Source organism: Mustela lutreola, chromosome X, assembly GCF_030435805.1.
Source record: "Mustela lutreola isolate mMusLut2 chromosome X, mMusLut2.pri, whole genome shotgun sequence".
Taxonomy (NCBI): Eukaryota; Metazoa; Chordata; class Mammalia; order Carnivora; family Mustelidae; genus Mustela; species Mustela lutreola.
The window spans coordinates 124,797,016-124,819,847 of record NC_081308.1 but is presented as its reverse complement, the minus strand read 5'-3'; positions in this window follow the sequence as shown (position 1 = coordinate 124,819,847).

Sequence of the window (22,832 nt, the reverse complement as noted above, 5' to 3'; positions counted from 1 at the left end):
CTTCTCCCTCTGCCCCTCCACTCAGGTACTCTCTCTCTCTCATGCTCTCTCACATGCCCCCTCTCTCTCCCCATCTCAAATTAAAAAATCTCTTTAAAAAATCAGAGTCTATACGCCATGAAGACTGAGGCAGATTCCAAGTCTCTTGCGTGTCTTGGGTCACATGCCCACACTAGCTCTGCCACAACCATCCCTCTAAGAATCTTCAAGTGTATTTCAAGGCTCTGTTTACTGTCAGCATAGTTTCTTTTTCTTAGTTGGCTGCTATTAATTTTGCCTATCCTAAAAGAGGGGTAGGGACACATTTCAAAATCCCATTTCTCCTCTCACCACTTCCTGTCATCTTGTATACAGGGGCTTAGAAACACAGGATATCCTAGGTGATTATGTCTCACTTAGGGATTCAGCCTCAGCCATGTAGCCCCAGTCCCCCGGGGAGCTGGGATAAACTCACTGAACCCATCTATTTTCCAGGCTTCACCCTAGTCTTTTGTATCAGGATATTGCTGTTCTAGGATCACTTACACCGAAAGCCCAACCTTCTGTCTCCACAGTCCGGTTTATCACGGTGCATCCTATGAGAGCAGAGAGAATTCTTCAGTGCTGGGTAAAGTGAGGGAAAAGGGCTTGAACTCTGCTTGAGCACAAGTCTTAGAACTGGAATCTGGCCAGTATGCGAAATTTTTATGTGAATTCTAGCATATACGTATTCAAAAACACTCGAGGGGGAAGGATCTGCTGCTTTCATCAGATTCTCAATGTGATCTTTGGACCCTCCCCCCAAACTGAGAACCACTGCCCTAAAGTTAGGGGTAGCTACCAGCCAGCTGGTGGTCAAACAAGTATATGGCTATCAATCTGGGTGGGGTGGTATTAATGGAATCCTAATAGGAAATACGAACTTTAGAACAGCTCATAAGGTTGAAAAAACACGTAGAAATGTGTGAATAAGTCCTAGGAAGTAACAAGGTGTTGGGTTATGTATCATGGACACCTAGTAATCTCTGCAGAGCACCAGATGAAGAAGTAAGAAATCTTGGTCTTGGTTGAATAATCACAAATAGTAGATTGACTGTCATCTGGGAAAGAAATATCCCCAGGAGAATTAACCCCTCTTTCTGAAGACCAAACTCTCTTCTCTGAAGCACTATAATCTCATGCAAATATCTAAAGACCTCCTCCTTCAGTGTGTGCTGGGAGCTCTTCTGAACATCGTAAAATACAGTATGGTGTTTGTAGAACACTACACACTAAAGAGAAGAACATAGACTTTTTTTTAATTTTTAATTTTTTATAAACATATATTTTTATCCCCAGGGGTACAGGTCTGTGAATCACCAGGTTTACATACTTCACAGCACTCACCAAAGCACAATACCCTCCCCAATGTCCATAATCCCACCCCCTTCTCCCAAACCCCCTCCCCCCAGCAACCCTCAGTTTGTTTTGTGAGATTAAGAGTCACTTATTGTTTGTCTCCCTCCCAACACAGACTTTTCATCCTGTAATTTTCTTTTGTCTTGGCAGTAATATTATAAAAGCATATTTATGTGATAAATGGGATACAATGGGTGAGTGAGGAAACGCGATTCCCTGAAATTGTATGAATGTACCAGGAGGATACAGTTAATACACTTAATCCGAGTCTACTCCTTAATAATACTGTGTATGCTCAAATTCCTATCACAAAGCTCTTAGCACTCATGTCTTATTGTGCTATTACTAGTTTCCACTTCACTTCATACCATAATACGTTTCATTTAAATCCTAGTCTATCAAATTCATCTTCACATTTATAATGCCACTTACTGCCTCATCTCTCTAGCTCAGAGGTTGCTTTTGTGCAGCTTACTATAGTGCTGTGTTCTCATAGAAGACATTCAGAATGTGGAATGCTCAACTGAAATTCACTAGCTTGCTTACACACACACACACACACACACAATTTATTTAAAAAAATAAGACAGTGGGTTTACAAATAACCATGGCAAATTCAATCATGATTATTTTGTTGACTTCTCTGTTATTATAAGAAAGACAATGAGATTTCACTAAAGGACCACACCAATGAGATGAAGGTAAAGAAACAGATGAGTGAAGGTCATGGAACATTTGTAATCATTTTCATTTGTGATTGTAAAGAATATTCTCTCAAGGTAGATAATTTGGAAAAATGTACATAAATATATATACCCGGGGCACCTGGGTGGCTCAGTGGGTTAAAGCCTCTGCCTTCAGCTCAGGTCAGGATCCCAGGGTCCTGAGATCAAGCTCTGCATCAGGCTCTCTGCTCTGTGGGGAGCCTGCTTCCCCCCCACCCCGCCCGCCTGCCTCTCTGCTTACTTGTGCTGTCTGTCAAATAAATAAATAAAATCTAAAAAATTAAAAAATTTAAAAAATAAATACACCTGTACATATATATACCCGCAGCCCACATAGGTATATCTATATAAAGAAAAGGAAATGACCCATCTTTTTTTTTTTTTTTAAACATTTTGGTGCATTTCATTCTAGTTATCTTTCCCACATATTACATGCATACACACATGAATTCATGAATCATGGCCCTATTATTATTAGTTGTGTGATAATAATCAAATCATGCAATTTCAGTAAGTCTCAGATTCCTCATTTTTAAAATGGGGAAAATAACTATCCCTGACTCAGAGGGGAATTGTGAGATTTAAGTAATTAAGTGTAAAGCCCCTGGCACAGTTCCTGGCACAGAGTAAGTGCTCAATAAATATGAGTCGTGATTGCTCTTATTGTTACTATAACTGCCCTTTACATACAATAGGCTTTCTAAGTGTATCTTTTGTCTAAAACTCAAAAATACTCAAGGATGCACTGTGATTTATCTGTCCCCTCTTTTGAGTTATTTAGGTGCTTTATAAATCTTTATATCTGACACTGTGATGAATATCTTTTTTTTTTTTTTGTGATGAATATCTTTTTACAAACACTTTTTTGCTGCATTTCCATTTACTTAGACCAGATTCATAGAGGTGGAATTCTTGAGTCTTAGACGGTGACAAATATTGGTTACCGTATTGGGTTTACTTTATTTTCCTCTTATCTGATTTGTTGCTATTTTTCTGGAAAGTTTTCTTTTATGAAGAAACCCTTCTTGGGATTGATCATCTTGTTATCTTAGTATGTCATTTAATACACACAGGATGTATATCATACCAGGATGACAAATAACAGCTCTCTCTTACATTATTCTCCCTGGCACTCACTATTAATTATTACTGAATATATTATTACTTCCCTACTCTTTTCTCTTAACAAATATTAATAATTTGTATCAGAGAGAGAAGGAGGAAGAACAAGAGTGAGTGTGCAAGCCAGAGGAGGGGCATAGGGAGAGGGAGAGAGAATCGCAAGCAGGCTTCTCTGCTGAGCGTGGAGCCTGAGATTTCATGACCCTGAGATCATGACCTGAGCTGAAACCAAGAGCTGGACACTTAACCAACTGAGCCACCCAGGTTCCCCTCTTCCATTCCTTTCTTAATTCCATAATTCTCCATAGATATTAAAGGCATGAGTGATATTACATGCATTTGTACCCATAGCTTAGTCTAAAAGATGCTTACTCCTGGGATAAATAAGTACTATTTTAACAGATTCGACCCCTAATTGTTGGTCATAGTTTCCTGATCTTTAACAAAAATTGTAAAAAAATGATTTTTTTTTAAAAGAAAGCGTCTATATTAAACTTCTGGTCAATATGTCTCAGTGAGTTCATTTTCACCTTCACACATATTTTCCAATCTAACAAATCAAAACAAAAAAATAGCCATGTCCATTCTCAAAAATATGATACATATCTTTGAAGACCAGACATACAATAGAATCACAAAGCCATAAGCTTCCAGTGTTCTAAAACCAAAGACAGCATTGGAGGCCTGATAGAAGTTTGGAAGGATAAGCGAAAGTAAGTATTCCACTTTGTAGAAAATAATACCACAGAAAGAGAACAACAAACAAAACCCAAAATAAAAATCAAATAAGCCTCAATAGTTTTAGTAATGATATGTACGGAGTAGGTGAGGAGAAAGTCCAAACTTATATGATGTTTTTCACAGGACAGAAGAAGAGGGGGAGGAGAAAGGAGAGATGGAAAATTTATCAATGATAGCAATAATGACAATAGAGGAGTAATAAAATAGATCCTAAAAGAATCAGGATATGTTATTTACAAATTATTATTTTCAGGAGCACTTGGGTAGCTGGGTTGATTGAGTATCTCCCTTTTGCTTTTCTTGGGTAATGATCTTAGGGTTGTGGGATGGAGTCCTGTGTCAGTCTCCATGCTCAGCAGGGAGTCTGCTTGGGATTCTTTTCCTGTTTCTCTGCCCCTCGTTCCCCCTCTCTCTAAAATAAATCTTTAAAATGTTGTTATTTTCATAGAGAGATAAGCCATTAAATAGAGTTGGGAACCCCCCAAAAGACACAAAAATACATGAAAATGATATATAAAAGAGAGGTCAGGAAGTCAGTGGAGAAAAAATGAGCTATTCAATAAATGGTTCTGGGCAACTGGTTAACCATCTAAAATTAGATTTTCTCATCTATTACAGAAATTAATTATATATGGATTAGGGATGTAAATGATAAAAACAGGCTTTTAAAATTATTAAATAAGACAATGAGATCTTGAGGTAAAGAATGGGTTCATTTTTTAAAAATTTTTTATTTTTTATAAACATATATTTTTATCCCCAGGGGTACAGGTCTGTGAATCACCAGGTTTACACACTTCACAGCACTCACCAAAGCACATACCCTCCCCAATGTCCACAATCCCACCCCCTTCTCCCAACCCCCCTCCCCCCAGCACCCCTCAGTTTGTTTTGTGAGATTAAGAGTCACTTATGAATGGATCAAGAAGATGTGGTATATATACACAATGGAATACTATGCATCCATCAAAAGAAATGAAATCTTGCCATTTGCGACAACATGGATGGAACTAGAGCGTATCATGCTTAGCGAAATAAGTCAAGCAGAGAAAGACAACTATCATATGATCTCCCTGATATGAGGAAGTGGTGATGTAACATGGGGGCTTAAGTGGGTAGAAGAAGAATCAATGAAACAAGATGGAATTGGGAGGAAGAATGGGTTCTTAAAGAAGATAAAGAAGATACAAAAAGATACAAAGGAACATATGAATATATGATGATAGTAATAAATTTATCTTCAATGAACTAACATTTTTATATGACAAAAGCATAAAAATAGAGGCAAAGAACATCAGTGTCATGGTGAAATGAAGTGTTCCCAGTTTTTATTCTCTCCCCCAACAAAAAAAATTTGGCATCCGTCCACAGACAAAAGTGGCTTTGTGGGAACTATGGGATCCAGCAACATATACCAAGGGATTCTGGAGGAGTTTTGCCCACTTGTGCATCAAATAATAGGCATAAAGACTTTGGTCCTGACTGTTGCCCCTGCAGTGGTGAACCAGCTCCTGTATCTCTCAGCCAGTCTGGAAAATCCTGTCTTAGACAGTCACCTGCAAAAGGAGAACCCTTGTAGAGGTTTAGGTTTACAGAAGAAAAGTTGCAGCACACCACTGGAACAAAAATAGGAGTTTGGAAATATTGAAGAGGGTAAAAGGAACAGCTTGACTTTACTCCATCACCCCTTCTCCAAGGCAGCACAGCTTAGGGCATAGAGAGACATACTTGACTTAGGATTTCTCTCCCAGGGAAAAGTGAGAGCGTGAATGCCCAGCATCCTCAGCTATAAGGGATGCTTAACAAAGAGTTTGATTACTCTCTCATCCCATCCAGAATACGGAATTGAGAGCTGCATAAGTAGAGAAGAGGAAGAGGCTGGGACTCTCAAAGACATTAAAGAGATGCAGATCCTGGGGTGCCTGGGTGGCTCAGTCCTTTAAGTGTCTAGCTCTTTGTTTTGGCTCTGGTCATGATCTCAGGGTCATGGAATCAAACCCCACATGGAGCTCTCATCAGGCTCAGGGCTCAGCAGGGAGTCTGCTTGAGATACTCTCTCTCTCTCCTTCTCCCTCTGCCTCTCCACCACTCACACACACTCTCTCTAAAATAAATAAATAAATCTTTTACAAAAATAAAAGAGAGATGCAGATCCTACTAATTACATCACAGACTCCATCAAGAAGACTGCCCAAGAGATTAAGGAGTGAATTTGTTGTAACGAGCACTGGGTGATGTATGAAATTGTTGAAACATTGTGATATATACCTATAACTAATGTAACACTGTATGTTAACCTACTGGACTTAAAAACTTTAAAAAAAGAAGCCTTCCTAGGAGTTGCTGGGAATACCTCACCCAAAGACCCCTCCAGTAGGCTCATGAGCACCCCCAGTGCGAAGAATGCCTCACCCACAAACACCCTTACCCTGTAGCTAGCTCCCTGTACACATTTCCAACTGCAGCAGTGACAGAGTGTTTTGGTAAATGACTAGTGTGAATGCATAGAAAGCTGGCCCAAATCTGCAGGCCAATGAGAAACCATAAGCTTCAGCTTCAGGACCACTTTTATGAAAACAAAAGTGAAGCTGTCAGCAACCAGCTTGGTGCATTGCAAGATCTAGAGTATGAACTTAAGATTTCTACTTCAAGAGGTAGCAAGAAGCAGGGAGCAGGTCTGAGAAGAAGAAAGCCTGAGAAAGCCTCCAAATCACTAGCAAGGCTGACAGAAAGTATTCTTTCCTAGAGGCAGTAAAAACTGAAAGAGGTGATTACAACTTCAAATGTAGAGATAGCAACACAAAACTTCAAGGAGTAGGAGAAATCAAGGAATCTTACACCACCAAAGGATCATAATAATCTTCCAGTAGCCAATCCCAAAGACATGAAGATCTGTGATTTACCTGATAAAGAAGTCAAAATAGCTGTTTTAAGGAAATTCAGTGAGCTATAAGAAAACACAGAAAGACAGTTCAAAGAAATAAAGAGAAGAATTTGTGAACAAAATGAGAACTTTAACAAAGGTACAGAAATCATAAAAAAGAACCTAACATAAATTCCACAATAGAGAGCAACAACAGCAGAACTGATTTAAAGAAAAAAGAATCTGAAACAGAAGTAAGGAACTTTGAAATTACCCAGCAGATTTCAAAATCCCCATTCATTCTCCCTACCGCACTACCTCTCCTGAAGCCAGAGTCTGTCTTCATGTAATGCTCTGATCTCATAATTTCCTCAGCAAGCTGGGGTTCTGAGAGTCCCAGCCCCCACACCCAGGGTTGAACACTTTCAGGTATTGTTCTGGTGATTTTTGCCACTGCTAATGATTCTTTTTTTTTTTTTTTTTAAGATTTTATTCTTAAGCAATCAATGCACCCAGTGTCGGGCTGGAACTCAAAACCCAAGATCAAGAGTCACAGGCTCTTTTGACTGAGCCAGCCAGGTGTCCTGCTGATGATTCTTGATGAATTCCTTTCATTATAGTGTCTGATAGTCATGTTCACACCATTTGCCAGTTGTCTCTTAAGTGAAAGTCATTGTTAAAAAAAAAAAAAGGCAGGGGAAGTTCACCTCTTACTAAAACTGATTAGCTTAAAAAAGAAAAGAAAAGAAAAGAAAAGAAAAGAAATCCAGCAGAGTGGGCAAAGAAAAAAGAATGGAAAAAAGTAAAAACAAACAAACAAACAAACAAAAAACAAAATAAAACAACCTACTTCATGTATAGAATACCATCATAATAACCAATTTGTGAGTTATTCAAGTTTAAAAAGGAGAGGAGGAGAATGAGTGAGAAAGCTTATTTAAGGAAATAATGGCTGAGCACACCCAAATATGCAGAGAGATTTGGATATCCAAGTTAATGAGTCTCATAGGTCACCAAACAAACTCAACATAAAATGATCCTCTTTAAGATACATTATAATAAAATTATTGGAAACAAAGAGAGATTTTAAGAAGCTTAAAACTTACAAGGGAACCCCTGAGATTGAGAATGGATTTCTCAGCAGACACCTTGCAGCCCAGGAAAGAATTGGTTGATATAGTAGAGCTGAAAGAAAAAAATTGCCAAGCAAGAATACTCTATCTGGCCAAGTCATCTTTCAGAAATGAAGGAGAAATAAGGACTTTCCCAGACAAACAAAAGCTGAGGCAATCTATCACAACTGGATCTGCTTCATAAGAAATATCAAAAGGAGTTATTCAAATTGAAATGAAAGGTTGTTAGTTAGTACCATGAAAACACATGGAAATATACAACACACTGTTAAAGGTAAGTATATAATTAAATTCAGAATACTCTAATACTGCAATATGGTGGTATATTAACCACTTAACTCTAGTATAAAGATTAAAGGACAGCAGTATTAAATTTAACTATATCTACAGTTATTTATTAATGAATATACAATTTAAAAAGAGATAAATTGTGAAATCAAAAACAAAAAAAGAGAGAGTAAAAGGGCATAGTTTTGTATCAACAGAAATTAAGTTGTTATCAGCATAAAATAAATTACTATATATATATTTCTGGTAAGCCTTATGGTACCTACAAAGAAAAACCTATGGTAGATTCACAGAAGATAAAAGAAAGGAATCTAGACATACCACTAGGGAAAATCATCAACTCAAAAAGGAAGGTAGCAAGAGATGAAGAAATGAATAAAGGAACTATAAAACATACAGAAAAAAATAATATAATGACATTAGTAAGTCTTTACCTTTACCAAAGGAAAATGCATTAAATTCTTCTAACCAATAGATAGTGTGGATGGATGAAAAAAGAAAGAAAACTCAACTATATGCTTCCTATGAGGGTCTCAATTCAGCTTGAGGAACAAATAAGCACAAAATGAAGGGATGGGAAAAGATATTCCATGTAAGTAGAAACCAAAAGACAGCAGACAAAACACACTTTAAGGCTAAAACAGAAACAAGAATAAAAGAGTATTGTATAATGATAAAGGAATCAATTCATCAAGGAGATGTAATAATCATAAATGTATTTGCATACAAATTGGAGCACCTGAATATATTAACCAAATACTAACAGATCTGAAGGGAGACAGAGACAACACTACAATAATAGGAATGGATAAGTCATTCAGACAATACTACAGTAAGAGCAATGGATAGGTCATCCAAACAGAAAGTCAACAAGGAAACTTTGGACTTGAACTATACTTTGGACCTGTACTATAACTTAGACTATAGGAACCTAACAGACTTATACAGCCCGTTCCATCTAATAGCTTCAGAGTACATTCTCTTGAGCACACATGGAACATTCTCCAAGATACATCATATCAGAGGTCACAAAACAAGTCTTAGCAAATTTCAGAAGATTAAAATTATATCAACTATCCTCATAGACCACAATGGTATGGAACTAGAAATAAGTAACATGAGAAAAGCAGGAAAATTCACAAGTATGTGAAAGTTAAACAATATAATCCTGAACAACTATTGGGTCAAAGAAGAAATCAAAAGACAAAAGATATCTTGATACAAGTTAAATTGGAAATGCAATATACTAAAGCCTGTGGGATGAAGCAAAAGCAATCCTAAGGGGAATATTTAGAGTCATGAATGTCTATATTAAAAACAAAAAACAACAAAACAAAACAAAACATCTCCCCCAAACCCAAACCAAAACCAAAGAAAGATCTCAAATAAACAACCTAACTTCAAACCTCAATGAACTAAGAAAGCTGAGAACAAACTAAGCCCAAAATGAACATAAAGAAAGAAATAACAAAGATAAGAACATAAATAAATAAAATAGGCAGAAAAAAAAATATCAATAAGACCTGGCTAAGAACTGGTTTTTTAAAGAGATAAAAATTTGACAAATCAATAGCTAGACTAACAAAGCCAAGACTAAAATAAATAAAATCAGAAACAGAAGACAAAATACATCCTTTCAAAAAAAAACCTCTCAGCACATTGTGTATAGAGGGAACAAACCTCAACATATTAAAGGGCATGTATGACAAACACAGAGCTGATATCATACTAAATGGTGAAAGACTGAAAGCTTTCCCTCTAAGATCAGGAACAAGAAAAGGGTTCCAACTTTGACCACTCATATTCAACATGGTACTGGGAGTCCTAGCTAGAGCAACTGGGCAAGAAAAAGGAATAAAAGCATCTGAATTAGAAAGGAAGAATTGAAATTGTCTCTGTTTGCAGATGTTATGATCCTATAGAGAAGAAATCCTAATGAACCCACCAAGAAAGTAATCAACAAATTTTGTAAAGTTGTAGGATAGAAAACCAACAGATAAAATATGGTTGTTTCTATACACTAACAACAAAACATCTAAAATAGAAATAAAGAAACAATCCCATTTGTAAGAACACCAGAAAAAAATAAAATACTTAGGAATGAATTTAACCAAGGAAATGAAAGATCTGTACACAGAAAATGACAAGACTTTGACAAAAGAAACTGAAAAAGCCACGAATAGATATTCCAAGTTCATAGACTGGAAGAATTAATTTGTTAAGGTGTCCATACTATGAAAAGTCATCTATAAATTCAGTAAAATCCTTTTCAAAATTTCAATAGTATTTTTCACAGTAATAGGAAAAAAAAACTATCCTAAACTTTGTATAAAACCCCAAAAGATACTGAATAGCCTAAGCAATCCTGAGAAAGAACAGAGCTGGAGACCTTAGACTTGCTGATTTCAAACTATACTACAAAACCAAAGTCATCAAAACCGTATGGTTCTGGCATAAAGGTAGACACATAGACCAATGTAACAGAATCGAGAGCCTATAATGAAACTCTTACATTATACATCCAACTAATATTTTACAAGAGAGTTAAGAATACTTAATGGGGAGGGGTATCTGGGGGGCTCAGTTGGTTAAGTGTCTGACTTCAGCTCAGGTCATGATCCCAGGTTCCTGGATTGAGATCCTCATGGGACTCCCTGCTCAGAGAGGAGTCTGTTTCTCCTTCTGTACCTCCCCCACCTGCTTGTGCTTGCTCTTGCTTGCTCTCTCAAATAAATAAATAACATCTTTTAAAAAAGAATACTTAATGGGGAAAGAATATTTCCTTCTATAAATGATGTTGAAAAATTGGATAACCAAATGCAGAAGAATGAAACCAACCCCTATCTTTCATCACTCATGATAATTAAATAGAAATAAATTAAAGACTTAAACATAAGACCTGAAATCATACACAACTTCTAGAAGAAAGCTTCCTTGACATTGATCTTAGGCAATGACTTTTTTGAATATGAGACCAAAAACACAAGCAACAAAAGCAAAAATTAATGTTATACTATAACAAAATAAAAAGTTTTTGTGGAGCAAGAGAAACAATCAACAAAATAAAAAGACAACCTACTTAATAGAAGAATATATTTGTGAACCATGTATCTGATAATGAATTAATACTAAAAAATATAAATAACTCACTTAATAGCCAAAAAAGCTCCCACAATCTGATTTAAAAATGAGCAAAGAAAATGAATATACATTTTTCCAAAGGAGGCATGTAAATGGCCAAAGGTTCATGAAGAGGTGCTTGATGTTACTAATCATCAGGGAAATGTTAGGATGGCAATCATCAAAAAGAAATGATAAAAAAAAAAAAAAAAAAAAACCACTCTAACGTGAAAAAAAAAAAAAAAAAAAGAAATGATAACAGGTGCTGGCGAGGATGTGGAGAAAAGGGAACATTTGTGCATTGTTGGTGGGAATATAAATTGGTATAGCCACTATGGAAAACACTGTGGAAATTCTTCAAAATTTTTTTTAAAAATCCACACTATAATCCATAAATTCTACTTTTGGTTACATATTCAAAGGAAACAAAGACCTCAAAGAGATAGCTGCATCCCATGTTTACTGCAGCATTACTTACAATAGCCAAGATATGGAAACGACCTATGTGTCCATATATGGATGAACGGATAAAGAATATGTGATATATGTATTCAATGGAATATTATTCAGCTACGAGAAAGAGAAAATCCTAGCTTTCATGACAACACAGATGGATCTCGAGGACATTATACAAAGTGGAGTAACTCAAACAGAGAAAGATGAATACTAAATGATCTCACTTAAGTGTGGAATCTAGAAAGCTTAACTCTTAAGAGAGTTCCCAGAATAGGAGCATCCTCAGCTCAGCTCAGCTCAAGCATACACCTAGATAACACCCACATCAGTGTAAATAACAGAGAAAATGAGATGGAGACTTGCAATACAGATTTTCCACAGCTAAATGTAGAGAAGAGGCCACAACCAAAAGGGTAAGGAGGGTAAAGACACAGTCAGAAACCGAACTAATCTGCAAGACCGTCCACAGGAGGAAGGTGCACCACAGGCAGGAAGAAAGGAAAGAAGACCCCACACCGGGCACCCCAGGCATGGGGACTCACACCGGGAAGACAAATCCTCATCATATTTGGCTTTGAAAACCATAGAGGCCCCACATCACGAGTTCTTAAAATCACTGGGGCTTCTTACCCAGAACTTTAAAAAGCGGCGCTTAGCTCAGGGAGAGCTGGAGGGCTATAGGAAACTGAGTTCCTACACTTGAAACTGAGTTCCCACAGCATAACACAGCCCCACAGAAATGCAGCAGAGGCAAAGGTATGCACTTTGAAAAATGCCTGGAGTACACAGGAGGATTTATTTATTAAACTTAGAATGTGTACTGAAGGGGCAGGGATCCTTAGGAGACTTCTCCAAGAACAAAAGAGCTAGCAGGCGCCATTCCCCCCCCCCCACCTTCCAGCCTAGATAACAGACACCTGCAGGAACCAAAGCAGCTTGAACACTCTCCTTTGAGCTTGCTAACAACACTTACTGCCTCCCAAAATCTTCTCTTGGCTTGCCTCCCTCAAATAGCCTTCATCAGTTCCTCAAAGCTGCTATAGATCTCTTCCAAAACAGACGTGCATAAACCTTGCTGACATCACATGCCCCACTCCCACATTCTCCTGCGGACCTGCCCCATTCAACACACCCTTAGCAGAGGTCCCTCCAAAGCAGTGCCATAAACATAGGAATGTGTAAGCAGCCCCATCAGGGGCCAGCACCACTCCAAAGTTGACTCCTGACCTGGGGAGGAGGAAGATGATCACACACACAGTGAGACTGCAGCCCCAGCAGTAGGTGGGGGGCAGAAATCTGGTCTGAATGCAGGCCCTGTCCACCAATGAAAGCCTCCCAGAGGACACTAGGAGAGTACCCTATAGTTTCAGTTCTATTACAGCTATGGTAAATGCCTGGTCTGACACAACTCCAGCCCAAGGTGGCCCTAGAATGGCTCACTAACTACATAGGGACCAAACCTTGCCCATGACAGGCAAAGAGAGCCACTGTAGTCAACTAGACTGAAGGCAAACATGGCTCAGCCACAACAGTAAGGCACACATGACACACATACACAACATTCCTGAAGTGTCAGGTCCTGCTGAAGAGGGGATGTTGCACTACAGGGCATTACAAGACCTCTTCTTCACAAGGCCACCAATTTCAAGAGCAGGAGATGTAGCTAACCTTCCTAAGACAAAGCGATATACACAGAGAGTTACACAAAAAGAGAAGAGAAATGAAAGAACAAGACAAAATCACAGCAAGATTTACTGTGATTGAGCAAAATCCAGCAAAATGGATATAAGTAATATGCTTGATAGAAAATTTAAAACAATGGTCATAAATATACTCACTGGACTTGCAAAAGGAGTGGAGGATCTCAGTGACACCCTCAAAAAAGAGATAGAAAACATAAAACAAACAAACAAACATAAAAAGAACCAATCAGAGACAAAGAACTCAATAACTGAAATAAAAATTACATTAGAGGGAGTAAGAGGTAGACTAGAGGGAACAGAATAGACAGTGACCTGGAGGACAGAGTAATGGAAAGCAATCAAGCTGAACAGCAGAGAGAAAAATAGTAATAAAAAATGAGAATAGATTAAGGGAAATAAGTGACACCATCAAGCATAATAACATTTATAGTACAGGGACCCCAGGAGCAGAAGAGAGAGAAAAGGTAGAAGAAAATTTATTTAAAGAAATAATAGCTGGGGCACCTGGGTGGCTCAGTGGGTTAAAGCCTCTGCCTTCGGCTCAGGTCATGATCCCAGGGTCCTGGGATCGAGCCCCGCATCGGGCTTTCTGCTCAGTGGGGAGCCTGCCTCCCCCTCTCTCTGCCTGCCTCTCTGCCTACCTGTGGTAACTGATGGTTGCCAGAAGGGAGGGTTATGGGGGATGGGTGAAATAGATAAAAGGGATTAAGGAGTGCACTTATCCTGCAGAGCACAGGGTGTTCTATGGAAGTGCTGGATCACTGTATTGTACACTTAACACTAAACACTTAAATTAAACATTTAAAACATAAAAAATTAAATTAAACACTTAAAACACTGTAAAGTAACTAATTGGAATTAAAATTAAAACTTTAAAAAATGCAAGATGGTGCTGTAGAGATAGGAAAGCATTTGGATGTCCTAGGCATCAAGCAAGTGTTAATATTCTCATGCTCTATCACATCATATCATATTTTGTCATGTTGTGTTATTCTATATTATGTTATATTATAACATGTTATTTAGTTGTATGTCAAAATGCGATATGACAACATTTGACAGATTTGGCTACCTTAAAATTTAAAACTTCTATTATATCAAAAGTTGGGAGAAATATTAACATTGCATAAAATAGGAAAAGGGTAATATTTCTAGTATACAAAGAAAATTCAATCAAGAGTAAAGAAAGACCAAAAACAGTAGAAAAAAATTTTAATATGTGAATGATTAATTCACAAAGAAAGATAAATCTAGTATTTAATAAACCTAAGTATTCTATCCTATGAAAAGGGATCTTTGTCATTTTGCTTTTGTCATGTCACTCAATAAATATTTCTTGCATGAATAAACAAATAAATGAAAAGATGCTTGGTGTCACTAGCAGTCAGGACCATGCAAATTAAATAACAATGAAATACAATTATCCTTAGTGGTACTGCACAGGTGAAGAGATCAATGAAATCCAATATAATAGGATGAGGATAATGGGTGCTCTGATACACGGCTCATGGGAATCTGAACTCATTGATGTTGTGTCAAAAACCAAAGGAGAAAGGAAAATTTATTCAAGAAAGGAAACTGAAAACATTAATTGGCAACTTGGGATATAGTAAAATCATACTCCTATCAATATAAATTTTTACATGGAGTCTAATATTGGTAATTACAAAATAAAAGAATACAGAAACAAATGGTTTTCAAATCTATGGAGTGAGAAACAAAAAAATCACTAAAACATTAAATCCCTATATTTAACTAATTAAAAAGTAAGGCAAACAACAGAATACCACATGTAATGTAACTGATATGAATCCATAATAATAGTCCATCTCCACTAGGCTATGAATCAATAAAAGGAAAAATATCTCATTAACAAAGCAATGGGGAAAATCTTGTCATTACTAATAAAAAATACATATGAAAGTAACAATTTTGTTTTTCAAAATACTTATGATTACTGCTGATGATAGTGAAAGCTGGTAACAGAACATGGGTTATAGTGTGAACTTTTACAGACCTTTGGAAAATAATATGATGCTACATTATAGCTTGAAATATCCATATCTATTTGTTGGGGAATTCACAGAGCATCCAGAAAGAAGTTGCAATTCAGGGAGAGGAATATGACTAGCGGACAGCCTTTTGTCCCAGCACCTTGATGATCTGCTGCATTGTTTGATCCAAGGCCATGCATGCTCTTCCCTCGCAGTTGATATCATAGGGTATGGGTACCAGGCTTGGCCATTTCTGCCTAACATAGGACACTTCTATGAACAATCACCACAATTCCTCTTTTGGGCCAGGAAAGACTCTCAGAGTCGCACCACAGTCCGAGAATCTTCCCAAGCCCTCTATCCTTTCACAGGTGTTTGATTTATATTGTGATCTGAGGCTCTCCTTGCCTACTGCTCTGTCCTCTACTGTGTATCTTTCACAGCTATTTCCCTCAATAAATCTCTTGCATTTCTGTCTCTTGACATCTGGTTCTCACAAGATCTAAACTAACAAAACCATTGATTTTACTTTGGGGAATTTATACCAAGGAAGCATCCTCAAATATGGAACAAAGCTCTATACATAAATGTCCTCATATAGCTTTATAAATATAAAAAAATATGAGGAAAACCCAATAATTTCAACAACTGGAAAATGGTTAAGGAAAAAAATTCAGAACATTTTGTAGCTGTTAAATTCATACATATGGACTATTTGTAGCAATATGGAGAGGGTTTGTTATGTGAAATGGATAAGAAAATACAATTGTACATATACTATTACCACAATTACAGAAGTAATTAAACCAAAAAGGAACTGAAACAAAATCACATTGAAAAGTGACCCAACCTGATCTTGGAAGCTAAGCAGGGTCGGGCCTGGTTAGTACTTGGAAGGGAGAAAAGTGACCCAACATCCAGTGCCTGGGAGGTACAGTTGGTTAAACATCTGTCTTCAGCTCAGGTCATAATCCCAGCATCCTGGGATCAAGCCTTGCATTGGGCTCCCTGCTCAGGAGAGAGTCTGTTTCTCCCTCTTCCTCTGCCTGCTGCTCCCCCTGATTGTGCTCTCTTTCTCTCTCAATCTGTCAAATAAATAAATAAAATCTTTTAAAAAGGGGGAAAAAAAGAAAATTTACCCAACATATGTTTCGACATTCCAAATGTGAATAGTTGACCTGTACCCCTGGGGATAAAAATATATGTTTATAAAAAATAAAAAATTAAAAAAAAAGTTATAGCATTTTAGGTATTTATTGATAAACTGTATTTTAAAGACAGCAATATTATCTTTCCAAGAGCTAACAATTAGTGACTCTAGTGTTTGAATTGCGTGACAATTAATGTAATATAGTCCCTGTGAATAAATATAGCATATAGATGTCAAGAATCTATCCCTGAGGGGCGCCTGGATGACTCAGTGGGTTAGGGCCTCTGCCTTCGGCTCAGGTAATGATCCCAGGGTCCTGGGATCGAGCCCCACATTGGGCTCTCTGCTCTGCGGGGAACCTGCTTCCTCCTCTCTCTCTGTCTGCCTCTCTGCCTAGTTGTGATTTCTCTCTATCAAATAAATAAAATATTTAAAAAAAGAATCAATGAAACAAGATGGGATTGGGAGGGAGACAAACCATAAGTGACTCTTAATCTTACAAAACAAACTGAGGGTTGCTGGGGGGAGGGGGGTTGGGAGAAGGGGAGGTGGGGTTATGGATATTGGGGAGGGTATATGCTTTGGTGAGTGCTGATTCACAGACCTGTACCCCTGGGGATAAAAATACATGTTTATAAAAAATTAAAAATTAAAAAAAAAAAGAATCTATCCCTGAGACCAACTGATGGTTACTGAAAAGGAAATAGGAAATTCTTTTGAAAATGAAAGCACTGGATGTTATATGCAACTGACAAATCATTGAACACTAGATCTGAAACAATGACGTACTATATGTTGGGTAACTGAATTTAAATAAAAAATGAAAGGCAAATTTTTATCACATGATATGGGAGGCATGCATTGATTAAGACCAGTAGATAAAGTTATCACAGGGCTTACAGTTGTAATATAGATCTCCTATCCACTGAGCCTCCATATTGATGTAGCTTTTTGATTATGTGTTTCCAATGTTTCTATTTGAGGAGTCCTGGGACATTTTATATGTCTCCTTTCCAACTACTCTCTTTCTTCATTGCACTTTCCTCATTTTTGGTATCATCTTAAAACTTTACTTTCGCCTTCTAGTATATTTAATCTGTTCTAATGTCATACTATCATCATTTCTTCAACAATGTCTCAGAGTAGTCCACAACATTGGCCACTGGAATTTTAAACATTTTAGTAACTAAACAAATGTTCAAAAAGGATAAAGTTACCTGATTAAAGAATAAATCCAGGAATTCATGCCATTCTTATGAAGGTGTTTATATACCAGAATCCATTCACAGTAACTGAAATATTTTTAAAGTTATGTTTTTTTAGATGTTTATACATTCTCGATATATTCCCTGATGCCCTTTTAAAACTCAACCCTGGGGAGGGTATGTGCTTTGGTGAGTTCTGTAAAGTGTGTAAACCTGGCGATTCACAGACCTGTACCCCTGGGGATAAAAATATTTGTTTATAAAAAATAAAAAAAAAATACCTAAAAAAAAACTCAACCCATAGAACAAAGGGTTCACATACATGACATGACATGATATAACATAACAAAACATATGCTACAATGACCTCGAGGAGTTGCTAAACTATGGATTTCTGGACACTGTCCCCAGAGTTAATGATCTGGGGTGGGGGGGAGCAGAGAATTTGCACTTTTAATAAGTTCCCATATGTTGCTGATGTTGCTATCCTGGGAACCACACTTGAAGACCAGTGCTCTAGAATCTTATTTTCCAACCCTATTGCTTCACTGAAATTTAGGTGCTAAGGTCAAGCAGCCCATCCCCATATAGCCAAATCTAATGAGCGCCTCTGTTGACATCTAACTTTCTCAGCTTGGCTTCTTGAAATAGTCACCTCTGTTGATTTTTACATACTACCCTTAATAAATGAAATAGATAAATTCTTATTCTTCCCCACTGGCCATTTTCCTCCTCATTTTCATGTTTGGAGTTTCTCAAGTCTTTGTTCTAGGCCTTCCTTTCTTCTCTACATCTTATTCCGATGTGGGCTCATCTAGACAGATATATTTAAATGCAATGGTTATGGTGATGATCATGAATTAATATCTCTACCCTTTGCTCTGAGTTTAAGACTCATTTTCCTCAACCACCTACTTGTTTCCATTTGGAGATTTCATAAACATCACAAGCCTAACTTGTCTGTTATAGAACACTTTTCTCTCCTAGACCTGTTTCCCATAATATTCCCTATGTCAATAAAGGAGATCTAAATTGATTAAATTCTCAAACTAGAAACTAAGTCATCTTTGAGTCCTCCTTTTTCTTCTCTCTCCCTTCCTTATCACTTTTTATTCTACATCCAGTCAATAAGAATCATTGCTTCAAACTCCAAAATAGATCTCGAATCTTTTCTCCCCATCATTGCTGCCATCACCTTGTTCCAATTTCAATACCTGTTGACTCTATTATTGTAGCAATCTCCTGACAAAAACTTATATCATCCCCTGCAAAACATTTTCTTCACTATAATTGGATCACATTAACCCCCTTGTGTAAAGTTCACAGTGGCCTCTAATTATAATTAGAATAAATGCCAATTTCTTTCCATGCCCAGTGAAATTCTTGACATGCTGTCCTCGGTCTACTTCTTCAGTTTCATTTGATACCACTCTCCCCTGTATTTCCTAAGTTCCAGCCAGGTCAATATTCTTTCAGTTTCTTTGCAAAGCACAGTAAGTACTTTTCCACATTAGAGTCTTTGCAATTTTTTCCCCTTTTGCTTGAGGTGCTTTCCCCCAACTTTGTATGATTTTATTTCAAATATTCTCAATTCAGAGAGGTTTTTCCTGACTATTCTGCCTAAAGAAGGATCACCTCTGTTATTCACCATATCAAGACCATTGTTATTGCCCTCAGAGCACAATATATACTCCCTGTATGTTTCTACTTACTTGATTACTGTCAATTTCTCTTTTAGAATTTCTGAGAGAAGAGACTTTATCTATTTCATTCCTTACCATATCCCTAGAGTCTAGTTCAGTGCCTGGAAATTAGTAGGCATTCAACAGTTCTTAGGTTTGTAAATAATTTTTAAAGTAAGTAATAAAACACTTATAAATGTATCTTATAAAATTACTACCTTGCCATCCCAATGTGTACTTATTTGTAGATTAATAAACATAGTTTTCACATAATCACTAGATACCTCAGTATTCATTTATTAGAGTAGTGAAGTGAAATCCTCCCCATGATGAAATTTTAAGAGTTCATATCTAAATTACACACACGCACATGCACGCACACACACACACACACTACACATACAAAAATGGGCACACACAGAGGTTGACCTTGCATATTGAGAGGATGGGTAACTTTTCCCATCATTTTCTGTATCTTTTAAATAGTCATATACGATAATGGCTAACATGTTTCTGTGTACTAGATATTTTGCAAAGTGTTTCTTATGCATTACCTTATTTAACCATCCCCTAAACTCATGAGGTTGGCAAAGTTATTTTTTTTTATTTTAAAGATTTATTATTTATTTGAGAGAGAGAGAACATGCGGGACAGAGGTAGAGAGAATCTTAAGCAGACTCTGTGCTGAGCATGGAGACCAGTGTGGGGCTGGATCTCATGGTGCTGAGATCGTGACCTGAGCTGAAACCAAGAATCTGATGTTCAATCAACTGCACAATCCAGGCACCCCTATTTTTGTTACATCATACATCAATGAAACTAAGGCACAGAGAAGTGATTAATATTCCAAAGGTCATACAATGATCATCATACGCCAGAGATGAGGCTGACCTGACTTCAAAACCTATGCTCCCAAATTCTACATTATACTTTCTTTCTAAATAACACACGTTAAAACACACACACACACACACACACACACACACACACACAAAAACTACTGCAACAACTAATAAACCCGTTCCAATGCATACATTTTATACATTGGTAGAATCTCATTTACATTTTTGAATATTGATCAGAGAATATAGCTTTGACTGGACTTCTCAACAGGGATGAAATCATTTACATTTTATAAACAATGTAAAAAAGGGCTGTTTATTTGTGTCCAATGAATGTCTCTATGATAAATGAGAGGAAACTTGAAGCACAGATGGATCTGGGAGAAAGAGTCTAAAGTAGGACATAAAAAAGTAAGAGGTTTCTTTTATGTATTCTATTTTAACATTCATGTGCATTTTTAAAATTATTTTAAGTTTTTATTTTAACTCCAGTGAGTTAACATACAGTGTTATATTATTTTCAGGTATACATTATGGTGATTCAACAATTCCATATATCATCTGGTACTCATCATGGTCATGTGCATTTTTTATTCCACAAAAATCTGCACCTTTTGAAATCCAAATATAATTTAAATTACCCATGAAATTGCTTTAAAACACCTCCCTCCTGAAATATTCAAGCAAACTGACTCAAAGAATGACATCATGTGTATCCTACTGATTTGCAGTACACAATGTATTTGCAATGTACATGGCACAGATTCTAAAGAAAAGAAAAAATGAAAAAAGTGGCTGAAAAGATTCCTAAACAGGGTGTGGTGCATAAACAATGAATCTTGGAACACTGAATGAATGAGTGAATGAATGAATGAATAAATAAAATAAAATAAAAGATTCCTAAACTTTCCATTCTTCTATGCTAAGTAAAATGATTATCTGCTTTTAGGGAAGCCTACTCAGGGAGGGGGCCGAAATGGTGAGAGCAAACCCTCAGGCTCAATGATGAGCAACCTTATAAAACTTTTGTTAATTTTATAATAAAGAAATTGCTTGCCTTGTGGAAAAACGCCATGGTCTTTTTTTCTATGTTTAACCTTTGTTGTTGAAGTTGTCACTTTTCCTGTTGGGAAGTATGATTAAATTTTCATTTTGCTAATAATTACATCTCCAGATCATTTGTTTCATTTATCTCCTTTTTTCCCCTATAATCTCTAAGCCCTCTTAGATGTTTATCCTAAGTTATCTGCTGTTTTTTAAAATTGACTATCTCCCCTTTGATATTTGGAAGTGCGTAGATTATAATAGTGAGACAAAACAAACACTTCAGAGCTATTTAAAAAACCTGAATGCCTACCATGTACTTCTATAAATTGCTGGTGAACTCTGGGACCACAGAGGGATTAAACTCAACTAGTGCCTGGATCATTTTCATTTGGGAAATCCTCACTTCAATTTCAATCTAGTTTTGCTTGCAATAGTTTTCTATATGAATGAAAAGGAAGTGCTTCTACTCTAAGAAGTTCACTGCATTTGGAATCATTACATACTACAAGCTTCAGAAATGAGAAAGATTTTTTATTCTGACCTTTCTGGGCATGTGTATAGCTTAGTTTTATGAGTTGTTCTTGAAGAGCTCACAATCTGGAACCTATTTGCCTATGTGCCTAATTTTAAGCCAGACTCATAGAAAAACAAAAATTTCCATTTAGTTTGAAGATATTCAAGTTATACTGCATTGTTTTAACAGGTTTACTATTCCTGAAATGGTGACCATGTAGAATGATTTAAGATAATGGATGAAGGTTTGTTGATTAGCCATTTTGTTTTTTCCTCTCTGTGTGGTATAGAAAAGAAGAGCAAAGATACTGGACCTTGGGGCACCTGGGTGGCTCAGTGGGTTAAATAAAGCCTCTGCCTTCGGCTCTGGTCATGATCACAGGGTCCTGGGATAGAGCCCCACATCAGGCTCTCTGCTCTGCAGGGAGCCTGCTTCCTCCTCTCTCTCTTCCTGCCTCTCTGCCTACCTGTGATCTCTGTCTGCAAATAAATAAATAAAATCTTAAAAAGAATAAAAGATACTGGACCTTGACAAATTTCTAGGCATCTGACAATAAAAACTCTGTATCACCATGTCAACAGACAGAATAAACTTGTCTGCCCCACTGAACCCCTAGCACTAAGAAACTAGTTTGATTCTGATAATACCAGACATCTCTTGTTTGTAGAGAAAGTTCATTTTACTATCAACAAGGATATTGAATGGGGCCATTCTTCTATGTGCTAATGCATTTAATACAGAGCTCTGCATTTTAACAATTTCTATCTTAGGAAGATCAATTGAATGATAAAGGTAATAGTCTACAATAAGATAAGATAAGATGTGAATTATACTCAATAACCTCTCTATTAAGTATTTTGATTTCTCTAA